Below are 19,784 nucleotides of genomic sequence, written 5' to 3'. Positions count from 1 at the left end.
CCCTCTTTCAGTTGGGTAATTTGCTAAAACAGCTACGGGATGCAAGTAACAACTCCATCTATGTGTCCTCCTTTGGCATTAAAGGATATAAATGAACAGCCAGGTGAGAGGTACATGAGTTGAATGGAAGGGTTCTGAGGATACATCATGTCGTTCTCATAGTTAGCATGCACCTCCCCTCAACATGGATTGGTTCATCAACTTAGTCCCTATTGTTAGGGATTTGGGAGGTTTGGTTACGGAGGCATGAGCGACTAAATCACAGATCACTGGTGGTTAACACAGAGGTGGAAGGGACAAAACGGGAAGTTGCAAACTTCCAGTCAGCCTTAGTCTTTTATGACCCGCTCCATTCTGTAGCTACTTACTAGGTTGTTGACAGTCCTTTCCTGAGAAGAAAGCAGTGCCCAGCCACTCATCACTCAGAACTTTCAAGGAGTCCAGTTGCCCCGAGGGAAGGGAGATCAAAGTTGAGTGCTCCAACAGGAAGATCTGGACTCCAGTGTGTGCGACTCCACACACACTTCATGCAATGCTTAGCACTAAAAGTAAACAGAATTATTTACAGACTGCGAATGTGCAATGTACCTGAAACATAAATGCGTTATATGTGTAGAATTTGATCTCCTTCCAAATATACCTCATTATATCTAAATAAAAAAAAAGTATTTCAAAATCTGAAAAAAAAATACAAAGTACAAAAATATGGCTGATCCTGGGCATATCGGGCAAGGGATGTTCACCCTCTGCAGGTTTCCCGTTTTATCACTAGGGTATATGGCCTTTGATAGATTGTTTAATCTCTCTGTGTCTCCATTTCCTTCACAAAGAGATATGGTTAAACCCGGTATCTACCTCGTAGGGCTCCTGGAAGGATTAAATGAGTTAATACATGAAAGCACTCAGAACAATACCTGTCAAACAGTAAAGTTGAAAGATGTGTTCCTTATTAGTGTTCTTCCACCAATATATTTCACTGCACATTGTCATCCTTGAACTATTACCAATTAGAATAGCCTCCTCGGTCCTGCTTCTACTGAAAAGAAATATTAGCTATGATTATCGCTTCTCCTTCTTCCCCTTCTCCTCCATGTGCCTCCCATTTCTCCTCCCCCTCCTCTTCCCTCCACCCTCCTTTTTCTCCTTCTGTCTCTTTTTCCAGTTTTTCCAAATGACTGCTAAAATATCCCAACTATCACTCCCTCATTTCTCCCTCATTTCTCCTTGACTTTCCCTGTGGCTTCTAAAATTCTAAATTTGATCACAAAATTGCAATTTTTTTTAAAAAAATTATCCCATTTCTTCTTGAAAAATCTTGATGAATCTGATTCTTAGTCCCAGTGTGTTCCTTTTAGAGGCCTTTCATAGCCCCGAACTTGTAGAAATACAGGAAAATGTTTCTTCCCGTTAACCATAGAGTAAGTGAGCATGTAGGAGCTCACTTCTTCTTCATTCATGAACAGCCTTCATTCTTTTGCATCAGGAAATACACTTCCCCCACCATCTACTCATCTACTCACACACACCCACACACACCCAAGTGACAATGTTGAGAACAAATCTATGTTTCCAAGATGCACACTTCTCCTACAATGCTAACCTAACATTCCCATGTTGCAGGTTTCACATGTTTCCTACATAGATCCTGTGTTTCTATTTTTTAAAAAAAGCGGGAGAATTTACAATGAATGAAATACTTGACACACCCATGCTTTGGACAGTCTAAAAGGGGACATGAATAACTATATGAAGTTAAAAAAAAACTTGTATGTCCTAACCAAATGATAGCATGAAATATTCTGACCCACCAGGCATGTCAGGCTCTTGTATATTAAGGAAATTTTATATTCTTCAAAAAAATAGCTGACTCCATGCTTCAGAGTCGGACAGGCTGAGTTGGTCTAGTATAAAAGTACAAAGCCACTGAAATATATACTGCAGAATATGAATTCCCATTTTCTCTTTCTGCTCATTTCTGGGCCTTATTATTACTAAGGTGGCAGAGATTTCACTACAGGGAGAAAAGATGCTCACAATATCTCAATATGTAAAATCTCCCCTCAGGTGAAACTGCTCTCCGAGTGCTAGCATTTGGGTTGATTTGCAATGTTGGGGATCTGTAGCTTCTTAGCAGTCCACACATGGAGAAGCAGTTTTATGGGAATCATATGTTGGAACAAAGCAAGTACTAGGTCATGTGTGAAAGCCTGACCTGACCCAGCCTCCAGGAACTTCTAAGGGCAGAGCAGGATACAGGCCCTGGGAGGTTTTGACTTCCTTCATGTTCACACTGCTGACTCTGTAGGATGCACTGCATGTGATTCCACAGCATTCACCACCCATCCTCCACACTCAACTTTACTGCAGTCATATCCCTGCGCCTTGACCTTCAATGATGTAAACCCAATCTTTTATTCCTAGATCCACTGCCCTGCTTCTTCACATGTTCCTACTTTATTCCGAATTACTATATTCCCTACTCAAGACTTTCCTTATCAATAGCAAGATCTCTGCTGAGTTCCCTGGGCCGTTACCTCAGGAGACTGTTGCTTAAGACATTGTAGTCATCAGACAGACACCTGTCTTCTATACTTATCTTGCACTTCTTCAATGAGCAAGCCTGCTGTGGCCACATCCCATGTACCAAGAGACACTTTCCATTCCCAGAAAATAGAAGATTAGGTCAAAGCATCCTGAAGACAGAGCAAAAGTCAATAGAACTTCTGGGGTCTTGGGATGAATGCAACTCTACTTGTCCACGTAGAAGTTTGAGGAAGAATTTAAAACCTTACATCCATTAACAAAGACATAAACTAAGAGGAAACAGAATTAGGTTGAAATTATGGGAACAGCTGTGGGTTTAAATAAGAACAATCTTACAGTTGAAAGACTTGAAATAATCTATTAAGGGACAGAGGAAATGCTGCCATCAGAATATTTGAAATGATCAAATGCCAGGGAAGGATCCAAGACTGGAATCTACACTATTCAAAAGTAATACAAAGGAATGATAGAACTGAACTTCGCCAGGGAAGCTGTTACACCACCTCCCCGCAAGTCACACAGGAATTAATTTACACCCATTTCCAATGTGCTGGCTAGTAACTGGCTGATAGGAAAGCACTAGTTCCTGAGATCACTAGAATCCACCAGCAATTGATGTCTTAAACCAGGTTGCTCTGTAGTGATGAAGAAAACAATATTAGGATGAATAAAAAAAGAAATATTTGGAATTCTCAGGGCCCTTTGCTACTCATCCCTCCAGGCTTAATTCAGGGATTATCTTCTCTTACCATCCACAGAAAGCCCAGATCTAGCTTTTTCTTCCTTTCTTATTTGTTCTCGATATCATGACGTCAAACACCTGGAATGACAGTTGCCACACTGCCACCCTCACACATGCAGCCCCACTTATTCTTCAGGCAGGTGTCTGTCTTCGGGAAAGCCTCCGTGCTTCCCAGGCTCACCTTTCCCTGCTCCAAGCTCTCCCACTGTATTTGGATCTACCACAATCTCTCTAGTAAGTGTCTCATCTCCTTACATCAACCATCAGACCCCCAAGGACCACATGACTCCTACAAAGAAAAGCAGAACAAATTGCCACACTGGTCACTTAGTAGGTATCCAGAAACAGAAAGAAAGGAGGGGAAGAGAGAAAGGAGGGAGGAAAGAAGGGAACCAATGGGGGAAAGTAGGAAGAAAATGGGAAAGGTGTTCAGGAAGAGGGAGGAAGAGCAGGGAGAAAGTGCGGGGAGAGAGGACAAAGAAAGAGAACTGAGAGAACAGGAGAAGGGCATACGGAAGAACAAAGTATTATGGGAGAGGTGTTAAGGAGAGAAAGAAACGTCGAGAGAGAGAGAGAGAGAGAGAGAGAGAGAGAGAGAGAGAGAGAGAGAGAGATGCTGAAGCCACTGAAATAAGGCTCTGAGACTTTATTACTCTAAAGGGAGACCACAGCACTTAGCAGTCCAAAAGCAAAAGGGGTTCTAAGAGAAACAGGGCGTTCCGAGAAAGCATGGAGCAGGTGTGAAACGAACTATCATAGTCTAACCTCAGAATTCTTTAAGAGCAGTTCCATGTACACACTTCTAAAGATTAAGTGTGTGATTTCTTTAAAATGTTTAGGTTATTGAGAGGATGGGGCAGTGGCTCAGCTGGTAAAGGACTTGTCACACAAGCATGAGAGACTGAGTTCAGTTACCCAAAGAAGCCACGTATAGAAGGCAGGCACAATGGTGTACATTGGTACTAGGGAGGCAGACAAGTAGATCCCTGGGGTCAGTGCCCAGTCATCCTACCCCTGCAGTAAGTTACAGGCTAAATGACACCCTGGATAAAAAGTATAAGGCAGACAGCAATTGAAGAAGACACCCAACATTGACCTTTATCTCTGTGTGCATATGTGGATGTGGATATGCTGTTCCATACATACATGTATACATACATACATAAACACATACATATATGCATACAGACACACACACACACACACACACACACTTACACTTGCAACAAAGACCTCATAACATCATAAGTCATTTATGATTTTGTATTTGGCTTTGTTCACTGCCGTCCTCAGCCACTGACCTGGCACTGTTAGAGCACGTGATTCAGTTTTCCATTACAATGGAGCTTTAGTTCTAGTGGGAAGGGAAGGATGCAGTAAAGAAAAGAGTGAACCAAACAGGCAGAAGGGTAAGAGAGGCAGGCAGAGGCAATGTGATAAGCCAAGACAAAGACATCCTGAACACAGGATGACAAGGTGGTTTTGAACAAATGCTGCAGGACACCAAGGCAACCCACTAAGATAACTAAGATTGTTCCAGAAAGAAAGACTATCCCATGAAAGGCCATGATGCTGGAGAATACATAAGAGATTTGAGGAATTTCAAGGTAAATAGAGTATCTGGCTCAGTGAGGAGGAAGCGATTAGGTGCTATTACGGTCGGCCAACCTGGGAAGTCAGAGTCTTCTGAGTCCTTTAACACCAGGCATGGATGTACAAGGTTGGAGTTTTCCTTCTAGGTTTCCATCTTGCTTGAGTCCAGCATTTCATCCTTCTGACATTTTGAATTGATAATATATATTCTGTGCCATTGTATGCTGAAATAATCTAATTCAATTTTTGATATCATAGGAGGTTACAATTAAGAGACTACCTTGAGTCTCATTTGAGACTTTGGGCTTTTAAATCATGTTGGGACTGAAAGACTATGGGGACTTTTGAAGTTGAACTAAATGCATTTTGCATTATGAGGTGGCCATAACATACGGGGGTTGGGGAGTGGGGAATAGAATGTGGTGATTTAAATGAGAAATCCCTCCCATAGCCTCATATGTTTGAGTAGCTGCCCGCTCATTGGTAGAACTGTTTGGGAAGGATTAATAGGTGTGCCTTTGTGGAGAAGATGCGTCACTAGAGGTAGATTTTGAGGTTTCAAAAGCTCACACTATTCCCAATTAGCACTCTTGCCTGTTGGTCAAGGCATAAACTCTCAGCTACTGGTCCAGTGTCACGCCTGTCTGTCTGCTACCATGTTCCCCACCGTGAAGGTTATGACTTTAATTAATCGTCTGAAATTGCAATACACACAAACACACCCCCAAAATTCCCACTTTTGTAAGTTGCCCTGATCATGGTATCTTGTCACTGCAATAGAAAGTAACTAAGATGGGTGCTATGGTCAGAAAATTAATGGTGGACGGCAGCACAGACCTGAGATGAACATGAGTTTGTAGGCCTTGGGGAAGTGGGGACACAGGACTGATAGTGTGATGGGATTCAAGTTTGAGAGTATGGCTCTGTCAGCTGTTGCAAATAGGATACAAGCAAACAAGTTTGGAAATAAAGACCCACTGAAGAGATGATGACAGTATTTTGGGCCAAAGATGATGGTGGTGTGGGCCCAGAGAGTTCCTGGTATGATAAAATGGTACCTTTGAGGGACTGGGGAGATGGCTCAGCTGTGCAAGTCTGTGATGTGCAAATATAATCCCAGAACCCATATAAAAATAGGCACAGTGGCACATGCTTGTTTCTCCTTTCTGGGGACATAAAAACAGGTGGATCCCTGGAGTTTATTGGCCACCTTGCCTAACTGGATTGATGAGAGACTCAGGCTAATGAAAGACTGTTTCAAAAAACCAAAGGTAGACAGTTTCTGAGAAACGACAACCAAAGTTGACTTGTGACTTCACACGTGCTAGTACACATAAGTGCACACTCATACACACCTGCTCCCCTACTTGCATTCTTGAGAATACATGCACACACACAGCACTTTGCTTTTGGGGGAGAAAAGTACAAATATCTTTCACTCAAAAGGAAGCTCACCCTGCAAGAGACCCTCTCTGGATTTCACTGCACAGTGCAGATGTGTTCAATGGCTCATGAGACCTGACAGAATTCCAGTTACCCTGTTCATCTAACACTCGTGGGCCTTGGTTGGAATTACTTACCCTCTCCCTGCTCCCTTATGAACTGAGAACCCTCCCCTAGCCCCAATTGGAGCTCATTTCCTTTACCCTCAGTGGGGATGAAAGGTGGATAAGACCTTATCCCAGTTCCAACCTCGAATAGAGGGGGACTGAACAATGACTCCCACACTTACCACTGAGCAGGGTTCACCACTGTTCAATGAATAAATAAACAAAGAAATGTAACGTACGCCAAACCACTGTGGGCTGGAGCCACAGTGTTCTTATTAGCAATGCTGTTTCAAGTGTATGTCAGCGTTGGTGTGCAGCTCCCACTAATTCCCTACATGGCCCCCAACACTCAGCTCAGACAGCACCATAGCCCATAGATAAGGTAATGCTGAGAGCTAAGGATCACATCAAGCATGAGAGGGAGGTTCCTGGAATATTCTAGAAAGCAGGCAGCCAGGATAATCGCAGGTCGCCGTGGGCATATTCTTCTTCTTCTTTTTTTCTTCCCTGCACTCATGGTTGTTGATGCAAAGCTGTCTCCCTGGTGTCTCAGGGTGACATTTGTTACTTAGCTTCCCTGTCCTTAAATAGAACTCCTGTCCTTTTTGCTGGATTGTTCCTCCTTTGCTAATGCTCTGTCTCCCCAAAGTCCCAGGAAGAACACTTGACATTTGTTACTGGTACAAGAGCATCATTTGCTGGATGTGAATAGAAAACAAAGTTTCCCCAAAGGGTAGAAATGAGTGATAACCTCGGAGCTCCTCACCCTTCTCTTCCCTTCAAGTACAGCAGCAATCGCCAGCCATGCCAGGTCTTAGAGAAGAGCTGCCCCATGCTCTAGCTCTATGGGGCTCCGTGTCTGAAATCACCATGCATATATTTCAGTGGGCAAAGGTGACAGGTCATAGAGTGGCAGGATAGGGGAAAGGAGAGCTGCATAGATGTCTTTTCATGAGAAATGAGAAGACCCTATGGAGATGTAACATTCCACTAAGCACCGAACTTTTGATGTCTCCATGGAGATGTGTCAACCGGAGTGCTAGGATGACGAGTGAAGAAGGCTGAGTCTGAGTTAACAGCTCCACCAGTACTGTGCTTGCCACACGAGCATGAGGACCTGAGTTTGAGCCTCAGAAGCCAACTAAAATGCAATGTTGCACCCTTCTAATCCCAGTGCTGGGGAAGAGGAGACAGACAGATCCCCTGGGACTTACTGGCCAGCCAGCCTAGTTCTATGCCAGTGAAGGACCCTGTCTCAGAACACAAGGTAGACAGACATACTGAGAAAGACATGGGAGGTTAACCTGTGTCTCTAAGCCTTTTTGTGTACACCCACACACTCATGTCCACATATACACACATAAGTACATATATGCATACACGTGCATGCATGCATACACACACACACACACACACACACACACACACTACCTAGTCCTTCTTGTGACAATGCTCACCATCTACTGAGAGTGCCTGTGTAATATCTACCTGTTATTTATCTGGATAGGTAAGATAGATACGATCCTATGAGCATCTATAATGAAGAAAACTGAATTAGTCAATAGGGTCAACATTGTCTTTTTAAGTAGTAACTGCCTTGAACGCTCAAACTGTCAAATTAGCTAGACATGTAATAAGGGACAACAAAGAGAATGTTCAGCAGAGGACAAGGACCAGCAGGGACAAGGATTATGCTTCAAGAGAGGAACTGGCAGGGAGTAGACCTGCAGGCCAGGAAAATCAAAGGACAGTTCCTCGAGAAATCAAAGGCCAAAGAGGCAAAGGCTGGTCTTAATGTCATTTTCCCACCTTTTCTTCACTAAATGAGAGTGTGTACACAGCACAGCTGGCCTGTCACCCCTGCAGGCTCTGTATCTATGACCTCAACAAAGGGTCAAAAATATTTCTAAATTACTTATATATTGAACAGACACTGACTTTTTGGTCATTGTTCCCTAAACCCCCAATAACAACAATTTGGGGGCTGCAGTGATAGCTCCAAGGTGAAGAATGAGTATTGCTCTTCCCAAAGAATGGAGTCCCCAACATCCACATAAGGTGACACAATTTCCTATAACTACAACTCCAGGAGATCTGATGCTTCTGACCTCCACAGACACCTGAAAACTTGTCAGATCCCTGAACATAAAAAGACAGACAGACAGACACACACACACACACTTAAAAAATATTTTAAAAAATGACAGTTAAGCAACTTTTACATTGCAGTACATAGTATAAATTATCTAGAGATGACTAAAAGCATAAGATATTTACAGGTTACATGGTGAGAACACTATACCATTTTATACAGCCTTGGATTTTGGTATCTCCTTGGAGTCTAGAACCAGTTCCTGTTAGATGCTAACAGGCTGTGACTCCCCCTGAGTCACACAGATCCCGACACATACCACTCACTCACACGTTCGCTCACTGAACAGTGACTCAAAATTATACCTGAAATCAAGAATAGCAAAAGAACACTGCTTTCCCTACCCTTCGAAAACAAGCGAGTCTGTTAAGACAGAGATAGAAAACCGAGCCTCCATTTCAATAGGTGGCATTATGACCTTGGTTTCAGTTGCCATGAGAAGGAGTGACTTAATCCTGCTGAGCAACATAGGGGTCAGGGAGAACTCAGAAAAGGAAGGGAATATGAACCTCTCTTGTTGCACGGGTCAGTGTAGGGGCTGGTGTTTCCCATGGTTAGCATCAGGACCTGTTTGTTTCCCAAATCCTCTACTCCTGGCCCCTAGCCCTTCAGCCTCCAGTGGCAGTCAGTGTAAATCTTTCTTAGAGAGTTGTTTCCCCTTGTGGTCATACAGTAACAGCCTACTAAACCTGCCGATGGGGTGAATTATGAGCCGGTCCCTGGAGCCCCAGCCTCTCTTGCCCACAGAATGAATTGCAGAGCTCCGGGCTGCTGGGATTTTTATTTATTTGTTTGTTTGCTTTAGCATATTTTAATCTGGTCATTAAATTGCAATCTGCCACCCATCCCCAGCCCGGACTATCTTCAGATGGAAGAGATTTTTCATAGGTAATGACACCTATAAACTTCAGGGACGGCAGGCACCAGAACAACCTGGAAGAGGGGGACGTGACAGGTTGTCGAGACACATCCCACCTGGCTGGACCTTGGCTGACCTGTTTCTGCCCTGGCTCATCTCTACCTTTTCCAGAGCGGCTAGAATGGCCAGTGGTTCCTGAACAGTACGTGTGGCCAGGCGCAGCCTGGAATCCTGTGGAGGGAGGCAGAGGTGAGCCTCCACACCTTGTCCCTGCATGCATGAGATCATGCTGCTTCGTGTCGTGCCAGACAGTAAAGGTGTCACACAACCTGCCTTTATGGTACCGCACAGGGAGAGGCGGGCACTAATAAATCAAAGGCAAAGAGGATGCCAGATGGCACCACAGAGATTGTATTTTCGAGGTCATCCTTCTCATCTGCACTCTCTCTGAAGTGGGGGGGGGGGTGTTTGCCATCTGACAACAGGGCCACCAACCTACAGAGGTGACACTTGTCATGGTTCGAATGTTGGTACCACAGATGTGTCAAGCATTTCAAAAGTTGTGCTGACATATTCCTTTGGAGCATCACAACCATTGCATGAACCCAAAGGGGGCAGGTGTCACAGTTCCATTTCTGCAAGAAATAAAACCCAGACACAGGGGCTACGGGACAAATTACTAATGGAGGTGCCTGCCTCCTAGAGGTGTGCAATAAATCTATTTGGAGTCAGAGAGTCAGTTCGTGCTGCCCTAAAACAGCCCAAAGACTCATTCTAAGGTTGGCTTGTGGAACCACATCCAGGTCTCGGAAGCCTGAAGCTTCCATTGCTAGAGCCAGGTCAGAAGCCAGTTGCCTCCTAATTAATTTGTGTGCTTACCATAGATCCTGGCACTCAAATGGTGCTTCTCAGATGTGCCTGCTTGGCAAGGCTGGAGAAGCACCTATCCACATATTTGTGCTTACTGTGAAATAGGTGGAGTTCTAAGGGTTTGTACACGCTTTTCTCAACAGCTTTAAGTAGGTGCCGAGGTTCCGAGGTTCCACTCGTCACAAATGGAAACACGGAAGTTCAGAGAGGGTGTGCGACTTTCTGTAAGGCACAAAGTAAGGAAGCCGGAGCCGAGAGTCTGGTTTCACCACTCCCTGGGCACACAGGCTCCTGCTCTGTGTATCAGTACTTCCTCTCACTATCATAACTCACGTACAGCTGCATTGACAAAAGCTAGCAGCCACCTTCCTGCACTAAACGACTCAAGGCTTTTGAAAGATAAACACTCAAAGCCAGTGTACAACCTTATGCTTTGTAGCTTCAGGATACTGATGCTAGGCACAGAGAAAGGAGAGTCCCATTGGAGGTCAAACTTGGGACTCCAAGGTCCTGGTTCTTGTAGCAGCCACCAGATCATGGCTTTTAAGCACTTGTGCTGTGTCAAAACCTCCGTCAACCCCAAGCGATGTTTGTACTCATTACTAGATACCTGGTTTGGGAACAGGAATCGCCACACTGTGTCTCAATTTAGGAACTGAATTTGCATAAAGCAGATGACTTGGCAATCTAATCTTGCTATTATGTCTCTGTCAGCTAAGGATGACAGGAGTCCACGATCTGTTCTCCCTTCAGCCCAACCTGTCATATATGGTCCTCATGATTCAAGCCCAGAGTTATGAAAAGCATGAGAAATGTCACCAGATGCCAGAACACTATGATGACATCAACAGACGGGCCAGTGTGTGCTAAAGCTATAGTGTCATGAAGTCATATCATTACTTGTTGCTATCTGTGCCTAAATTGGGAGAAACCTAGACATAGCATTCCAAGCCTGACCTTATAACCTTTTGCCTTTCCTTATCCTCAGAATCACGTGCTCTGGCCCTTAGCTGGCTGTACTCAGGATGCTTGAAGGCCTTTCACCATAACCTAGGTGCCAACTCACAATTCATGATAGATAGATGACGTGCTGATTGTTTTATTATTTGTACCCATACCGTTGCCAAATTAAGCAAGATGACCTCTAAGTTTAAGGAATCATTCCAGTACCTAATCTAGTACCCAACTTTGCCTTCATCCACTTAGGTCTTTTAGTGTGTGTGTGTGTGTGTGTGTGTGTGTGTGTGTGTGTGTGTGTGTGTGTACGTGCATGTGCACATGTGTGGCCACAAGCTTTGAGGTAGAATCTCATTCTATAATCCAGATTGTCCTCAAATACATGATACTCCCCCTGCCTCAACACTGAGGTGCTAGGATTATTGGTGTGAGCTACTCATGCCCAGTCTTGTTTTTTTTACTTTGGAGGGTTGGGGGTGTCAGCATCTTACTATGTAGCCCAGGCTAGCCTTGAACTTGCTGTATATCCCAGTCTGGCCTCAGATTCACAGTCCTCTTGATGAAGTCCAAACATGAAATAAAGAATTTCAAAATAAATAAACTATGTGGCATCTGAGAATCAAAAGGGGTGCCAACATTCCTCTCGCCCATCCACATTCTTTACAAACAGGTCTCAAGTCTACGCCACTTAATTTGTAGGATCAGTCATCCCAGGGGACAGCTAATAATAATAATACAAGAGAGAAACTCTTGTATTAAATAAAATTTCCAAGAAACCCCTTAGGGTGACTGGATAAAGGGAAAGAGGACAGAACCCCTGAGACGTCCCCATTGAGACTGGGACCCTTTGAAGGATGCAATGAACTTGGTACCTAGAAATCCCCAGCTTTTACACCCTTACTCTGCTGTGCAGGAACTGAGAAGTCTTGGGCAAGCCATCCAGTTTCTCTGGTGCCTTTCCCATTAGTAAAGCGGGACTCCCATGGGTGCTAGAATTCATAAACTACTCCAGCCTCACACACGACACATGTTCCATTCTTCGGATTCTCCTCTATGCTTTTCAGAGGCTGATATTTGCCTCCAGACACAGGGCAGACTTTAAACTGGGCCACACGGTGGATAGCTCAGATGCTATGCAGGAAAAGAAAGCACCATGTTTAGGGACAGGGTGCTTCAAACTGTTGAGAAGAAAAACCACCATGTATGGTCGGAAAAATTCATACACAGGTACCCAAGGCCAATGGCCCAGAATAAATAGACCCAGTCTATGAGACTAAATGTCCCATCTCCATTGATGGCTTGGAATCTGTCCCCTCTTTGTCTCAACACACATCTCCTACCAGCTCCGAATTTGGGAAACAGTTGCAAAAAGAATATTAAACAAACTCCAGAATCAACAGATACCCAGGAATGAAGGGAAGTCGGGGAAGGGAGAAATAAGTCTGACTACTCACCAACTGCCTCCTTTGCCCTGTGGATTTCTTGTCAGTGATTATTCAATCTCAGGCCTGACCTTTCTATTCTAAATAACACTGCAATATCAGCACGGCCTAGCCCGCAGCTTTTGCAGGAAATTAACTGTATCTGGCGCTCACAGGAGATCCAAGAAATCCCCTCAGTAACTAAGCCCAGACTGGTTTACAGACAAAAAGACCCAGCATTATCTTCTTCTCATACATTCCTCCTAATACCCGTCTAAATATCACGGGGCTCCCAGCTGTTTAATTCTAATAAATACTCATCTATTCTCAAAACAGACAAATGTTAGGTCTCAGGTGGGTCTCGAGCGTTTTGTGTGGTAGGAAGAGAAAAGGCAGAAAGAGAAAGAATAGAACAGCTCCCAGCCAAATGGAGATTTCCAGATGGGTACAGTACTAGCTTAAGAAAATGGCTATTGGCCCAAGGTGACTTCTAAATGACTGTAGCCAACGTCCACGTTGAGATGTCCTTTGTTCCTATGGTGTGGCCTTGGGTTTCTGAGAGGCCATAATGGCAGCAGCGTAGGGAAGGATGCTGACCCAGCTGGTGTTGCTTGCATCTTGCCAGTGGGTGGAGGAGGGAGTGTGGAAGGTGGCAGAGGCAGGCTTCACAGGCAAGTAGCATGCTTCTGCTCTAATGTCAGCTTTACCTACCCCTGAGTTCAAATGCTTGCCTCAGCCATGAGAGCCCTACACAGAGGAGAATAGGAGAGGAGAACTAGACTTCTCTGACCTTGGGAGCCAGTTTGATTTGCAAACAACACTGTCCAAATGATAGAAGGGGCCAGAAGAACTAGCATTCTGAGGGTAGGGAGTGCCTGGGTTGGGGTTGGAGATGTAAAGGAATTCTCTGGCCTTGGGCTCTTTGGTGTCTCATGAATCCTGGCTAGCTTTAAACATGCATCATGGCTTGGACTTAGAGAAAGGCCCTCAGAGAAGTCTTGGTTTATACCCAGACACTTGCTCATAATTTGAACCTGGCAGCCTATGTCTAGGTAATGGCCAGTTGGAAACAGGATGCTTCCTGAAGAAGGTAAATGTGGGTGTCTATTCAGCTTTTTGGTCCCTCTCAGAACCAATGTTCTGAGTCAGGTAATTGTAGACAGCAAGCTGTTCCACTTTTAAAGCAACTATAGATTTCAACTGTGTCAAACCTCAACTCCATTTCCTCATCTAAGTCAGTGATTCTCTATGTTTGGTTGGGTCTGACTGACTGGGAGAAAGCTCTTTTGGCTATGAGCAAAAGAACTGGCCTTGGTTGAGAGTTTGAAAGTCTGTTCTTGTGTCTCTGGCACAACATAAAGATGCCAAGCCATGTGCAAGCTGAGAATCTGAGTTCAATTGTAGAGACAGTGGTATCCACTCATCAAAACCCTACCTGTCTTCCAGGGCCTGGCTGTCACCGTACATTCTCCAGATGTCTCCCCAGGTGCTCTTCTCACGGAGAACGTGCTATTCTCGGAACAGCTGCATTTACCATGTACATCTCTTATTAAGCACCAACTATTTACCCCTCTGGTTACATGCTCTGGAACAAGCCAGATGGTGTGTGCATGCCATCTCTAGCATGTGGGAGGAAGAGGCAGACAGATCTCTGTGATTTCAAGGCTTGTTTGGGACATAAAACAAATTTCAAGACAACCAGTGCTACATAATGAGACTCTGTCTCAAAAAGCTAGGCCAGACCTACAGTGTTCCTTGGAGCCATTAGACCTTGGAAAACCCTAAAACCATAATGTCAAGTCTACAATGTGAAAACCCGTGGGATCTGTCTCCCTCTTTCTGTTCTTTCCAGGGAGACTGGGTGAATCCACAGGCCATGGCAAAGCAGACTGCCTTCCTGTGTGTGGCTCTATCTGGCTCTAACATTTTTTTAAAGACCCCAAGATAGGTATATGACTCCCTACTTAGCAACCGGACGCTCATGCCTCTAAATCTCACAGTGAAAGTCAATCGTGAGCTTTGGCTCCGCCCCAGTAAGCAAGAATTAATGGCTTCATCAGGTAAGACTTCAGCTAGTTGAAAACTAGAAAATCCAGCTAAGTAAAAGAATCCAGAGAAGTAACAACCAGAGAGGTAAACAGCCAGTGCTTAATAAGAGGCACACACAGTAGATGGCTCCTCTGTTCAGAGAATAGCGTGTTTTCCATGTGCAGAGTACCTGGGGAGACATCTGGAGAATGTAAGGTGACAGCCAGGCCCTGGAAGACAGGTAGGGTTTTGGTGAGTAGATATTACTGCCTCCAATTTATTAGCCCAATAAACAGGCAGTACATGGAGGGTAAATAAATGTAAAGCAGCCTGACAGTTTAATGGAGGTGTGCATACAGGCACAAGCAGCTGCTGATTTGGGTTTTCATGAACTAAGTGAAGGTATTTTCCTGCAGTTTCCATGGCATCTCGTTTCAGGACATTTTAGTTCACACACCTATCCCATAATAGACAGGCGGGATAGGGTCTTGGAGAGGTCAGGGCCAGAGATAAACAGTTCCCAGGGCCTTGGTAGGGTTTTACGGAATGTCTGTGGCTTTGGTGTCTCATCCCCTTGGAGTCCTTGGTGACCCTGGAAAACACCACTTTGAGAGGACTGCGAACATGGTTGAGGGACTTTGACTATTGTCTCTGGCAGAGTCCTCAGTCCCCAAGCTGAAGGGATGGTCCCCAGGAAGAGCAGAATGCTGTCACTCACGTGTGGCATTCTATTGTACACCATCACAGCAGAGAACGAAGTTTGTATACATTTGAATGACAGGATGCATCAAACCAAGCTTTCCGTCTCCATCTTTTGAGAGAGGGATGAGAGGGGATGTGAGGTTCTTTAAATGATCTAAAGAGAGCTCTGAACCTTCTCCCCAGGGGAGAATCTACCTTTGCCTATGACTTCTACGGTAGGCAGACTGAGCTTGAACTAGGAGACAGTGTAGTTACCGTACAGCATCCTTTGCAGGTGATGATGCTTCAGCTTCTCCCTGGGCCTTCCCAGCGCTGGGGGGAATTCACTAGGTCCCCACTTGGAGACAGGGTTAATGATTGAAGGTGCGTTCTTTGTAGCATAAGCAGCAATCTTCCTTCCTGGCACTTACACCCATCCTTCTTGCTCTCCTGCGCAGTTCGAAGCAGAGTAGGAGCCAGAAATTTGCTATAAGGGATTTTATTCATCATATACATACTGCTTTTTGAATGTTCAGAAACACGGATCCAGCACCTTCATGAGTTTTCCTTACCTCCTCCTGTTTTGCTCCGTTTAAATGTACATCTCTTTCCTAATCCTAGCTCCATTTATCACCACCCTTGAAAGCATGTGAGGTCCAGGGAATGGCAGAGGATACAGCTACTATTTCTTCCTTTGTGCCAGACAATGCACAGACTTATGTATGCTTTTTGGTGGACTTCTACCATTGATCCTAAATTAGCAAAGAGTCAATGATGCGCCCAAGCCTTCGTTCAGGTGCGCAGTTGTTAGCACTCATCTCCCCACCGGGTGTCTGCCACTTGCTGTTTAGATCGAATCACACTGCTTTTACATTTATCCTTGTTAAAGGCCACCCTATTAGATTTGCTCCTTGAGTCCAGCCTAGTGAGACCTTTCTGGGTCCTGATTTCAGCATCCCACATATTAGCTCATTATTCTCAGACAATGCGTTTAATGTGTAATAAAGAGCTACCGTTTCCAGTCTGTTTCTCTGACCAGATGCTACACTTTATACAGCATACTACCGCATTACAACTCTTGAAAGTGTGTATTATGACATTGGTTCCTGTTTAATCATTTGTCTTCTTTCATTTTATCAAAACAAAATCTTTCTATAGAACCTAGGATGGTCTGGAACTCGCTGTGGAAAACAGGCTGTCCATGAACTTCAGGACATCCTTCTGACTTAGCCTCCTGGGTACTAACACTACAGTCATGCATCATTGTGCCCTGCTGACCCACCTTATATGAAAGAAATTTGTGGAAACCCTCAGAAAAATTCAGAACATTATCTAGAGACATACAGATATGTAGGAGAGTCAGGATGTGAACCCAGAGTGTGACCCTGAAGGTGGTGTGCCACCAGGTATGCTGCTGTCACTACAACCCTGCTATAGACAGGGCCAGTCAGAGCCAGTGCCTTAAGGCAAACACTGTGGACTACTGCAGACTGAGGACAGATCCCTTCCCCTTTTTTTGGCATATCGTTGTTCTCATTACACACTTTTATCCCAAGCAAGGACAAGAGAAGTGCTGTCCACTATGTTGAAGAAATTGGATCAGGGATTCTGTGCTGTTCTAATAGCTTCCATCCTAGGAGTAAGTGATGGAAATAGGATGTGTCTTGTTTGGGTCAATTCCTGCTGACGTCTGTAAATCACAAATTATTCTACTTCATGCTTTGAGGTCATTATCGAAGTTCAGCCTAGATTCTTACCTAAGACGACTTCTGAACTCTGCCAGTTTGCTGTTTTGGGGGTGTGCAGTATACTTTCTGTTAGCTAGCCTCTAAAAGTTAATGAAAACTCCAAGATAATCTCATTATTATTCTCTTAAACATGCCACATATCCCCTAATTAATGACAGTTAAGTCTCCTAAGACTTTACACAAAAGACGATGAAACATGCTTTAAAATTTCAGCCAGTTTGAATGATCTCTCAAAGCCAGTCACCACTACCAACTAAATGCATGACCCTTGTCCATGGTTAGCGTTGATTCTTGGTAAACTTCATTTTCAAAATTACTTGTTACATTCCTTAATAGTTTTCTCATGGGTGTCTTAGACCTGAGACCACTGTGAGATAAAGAAAAGGGATAAAAGGTTTAGAAAAGGAGAGACCCGAATTCTTCCAGAAATGGTTTGGAAAATGAAAAAAAAAAAAAGAAAGAAAATGGGGGTTGGGGACATGGTGGGAAAGGGCTAATGTCTTCTGTTCTTATTCTAAAGAAACAAAAAACAAACAAACAAAAAAACCCCAAACTTTCATAGGTGACAAGCATGACTCACTCACAAGGGCCTTGGCATTCCCAGAATTCTGAGTGTAGCTCAGGAAACATTCCCTGTTGCGGCAGTTCACTGAAGTTTTCCTTTCTTATTTGATTTTAACTGGATAGGTAAACAATGGTGCTTTCTAGCTTAGGAATTAGCCTCTTTTCAAATGTAATTGCGTTCCCACTATCTCTGTATGACCTCTCCTCCCCATTTCTCTCTTCTGACATGCCTGTTTGACTGGTATTTTATGTGTACCTATGTGCTAGTTCATTTATGCCCTATCATTTATTTATTTTATTATTCTGTATATTATATAATGTTAAATATAAATTATATATATATATATGTATATATTCTTATTGTATAATATTCACATATTAGCCTGTACTCATAACATTTTTAACAAAGGTAAAAAATCAATGCAGACTATTGTAGGTATAGAGACGGGGCTATCAGAAGCAATGGGCTTTACTTTCAGAGCCTCTGTCCTAGATGGCATAAAAAGGAAGATGAAAAGAAACAAACAACTTTCACCACTCTCTGCTTCTTGGCTGAGGGCACAGTGTGACATCCTGTATCCTCTGGGTTGAGGGTGCAGTGTGACCACTTGTATCCTCTGGGTTGTGGGTGCAGTGTGCAGTGTGACCACTTGTATCCTCTGGGTTGAGGGTGCAGTGTGACCACTTGTATCCTCTGGGTTGTGGGTGCAGTGTGCAGTGTGACCACTTGTATCCTCTGGGTTGAGGGTGCAGTGTGACCACTTGTATCCTCTGGGTTGGTACAGTGTGACCACCTGTATCCTCTGGGTTGTGGGTGCAGTGTGACTAGCTACATGATCAAGATCATGCTCTCATGACCTTTCATGATGGATGGTATCCTTGAACTACACACTAAAAGAAATTCTCTCCCCCCTAAATTGCTTTTTTCTTAAGGACGGTTGTTTTCAGAGTGTTTATAAAACCTTTTTGTACAGAGGCTAAAGATCCAGAATAGTGGATACCTTTCCATAGAATGAAGGAGGGGAAAGCTCTTTGAAAGCATTCAAGCTACCTCCCATCAGGACTCTGGTGGATACAATCTACAGCCATGCCTAACAGAGCAAGGCTTAACTTCAATATGGGGTTGGGGAAGCCTGGCGGCTGAGGAAGCTGGCCGGATCTGAGGTTGAGTCAGGACTGCAAAATGTGCGGAGGTTTGCCTAGCAGTGAAGGAAAGGACCTGAGTGGGCAGACAAGCCGTCAGACAGAAATGGAGGACTGAGAAAGTCCCTGTCAACCCAAGACAGAGCTCTGCAATACAATCCCTGTTTAATTGAACCCCACCATGAGAAGCTAGCCACCGCACCCCACTGCCATGCTCAGTGCCTGACATGGGCCTCAAAACAGCTCACTGACAAAGCTGTCAGCCACCCATGAGACTCCGAACCCGACTGAACTCTTGTTTGGTTTTTCTGTTTGATTATTCATTGGTTTTTGAGACAGTCTCAGTAGTGTACAGGCTGGCTTTAAACCCCGACCCTCCTGCTTCAGCTTCCTGCATCCTGGGATAGATGTGAGAATCCCTCCAGAGAGGGATGCAAAGAATGCATGTGTGGTTTCTGTGTGTTCTACTCAATGAGAAGAGAATGTTGGGGCAATTGTATGTAAGTTCTAAATATATTTAATGCTAGTGTCTTCTTATTAATAGTAATGGCTATTTTTCCCAATTGTAAAGCAAAAATATTGTTTTTTTAACACATTACAATTGTCAAAAAATGAAAGCATAAACACACATTTATATAAATATAAATGCATATATATGTGTGTATGTATGTATGTATATATGTGTGTGTATATATACATAAAATACACACACATACACACACACACATATATATATAATACATATATATATATAATATATACCAAATGGTTTTTCATTAAAAACATTTTATGGCAGGCATCTGGGCAGCAATTGAAAATGGCCTGAGGTGTCTCCAGAGCCGAGGTCAGTGAACTCAAAACAACCGCTTGAATTTTCCATTAGTGCATAGTTAGATGAAGTAATAAATAAATTATTATTAAGCACTTTGCAA

General features: G+C 43.9%; 1 protein-coding gene and 1 long non-coding RNA gene across 3 annotated transcripts in view; one reads left to right on the top strand and one right to left on the bottom strand.

The window, feature by feature from the left end:
- LOC134481530 (uncharacterized) overlaps window positions 1–18,130 on the bottom strand; it is a 54,029-nt gene extending 35,899 nt beyond the window's left edge. Inside the window, exon 1 of the long non-coding RNA XR_010057101.1 lies at window positions 369–18,130. This is a non-coding gene — a long non-coding RNA (uncharacterized LOC134481530). The remainder of the gene's footprint in view (window positions 1–368) is intronic.
- Window positions 1–19,784, top strand: part of Pbx1 (PBX homeobox 1) — a 309,784-nt gene that overhangs the window by 281,342 nt on the left and 8,658 nt on the right. The window lies entirely within an intron of this gene.

The sequence above is a fragment of the Rattus norvegicus genome, chromosome 13, assembly GCF_036323735.1.
Source record: "Rattus norvegicus strain BN/NHsdMcwi chromosome 13, GRCr8, whole genome shotgun sequence".
In the NCBI taxonomy this organism is placed as follows: domain Eukaryota; kingdom Metazoa; phylum Chordata; class Mammalia; order Rodentia; family Muridae; genus Rattus; species Rattus norvegicus.
This window is presented reverse-complemented; position numbering and strand designations above follow the sequence as displayed.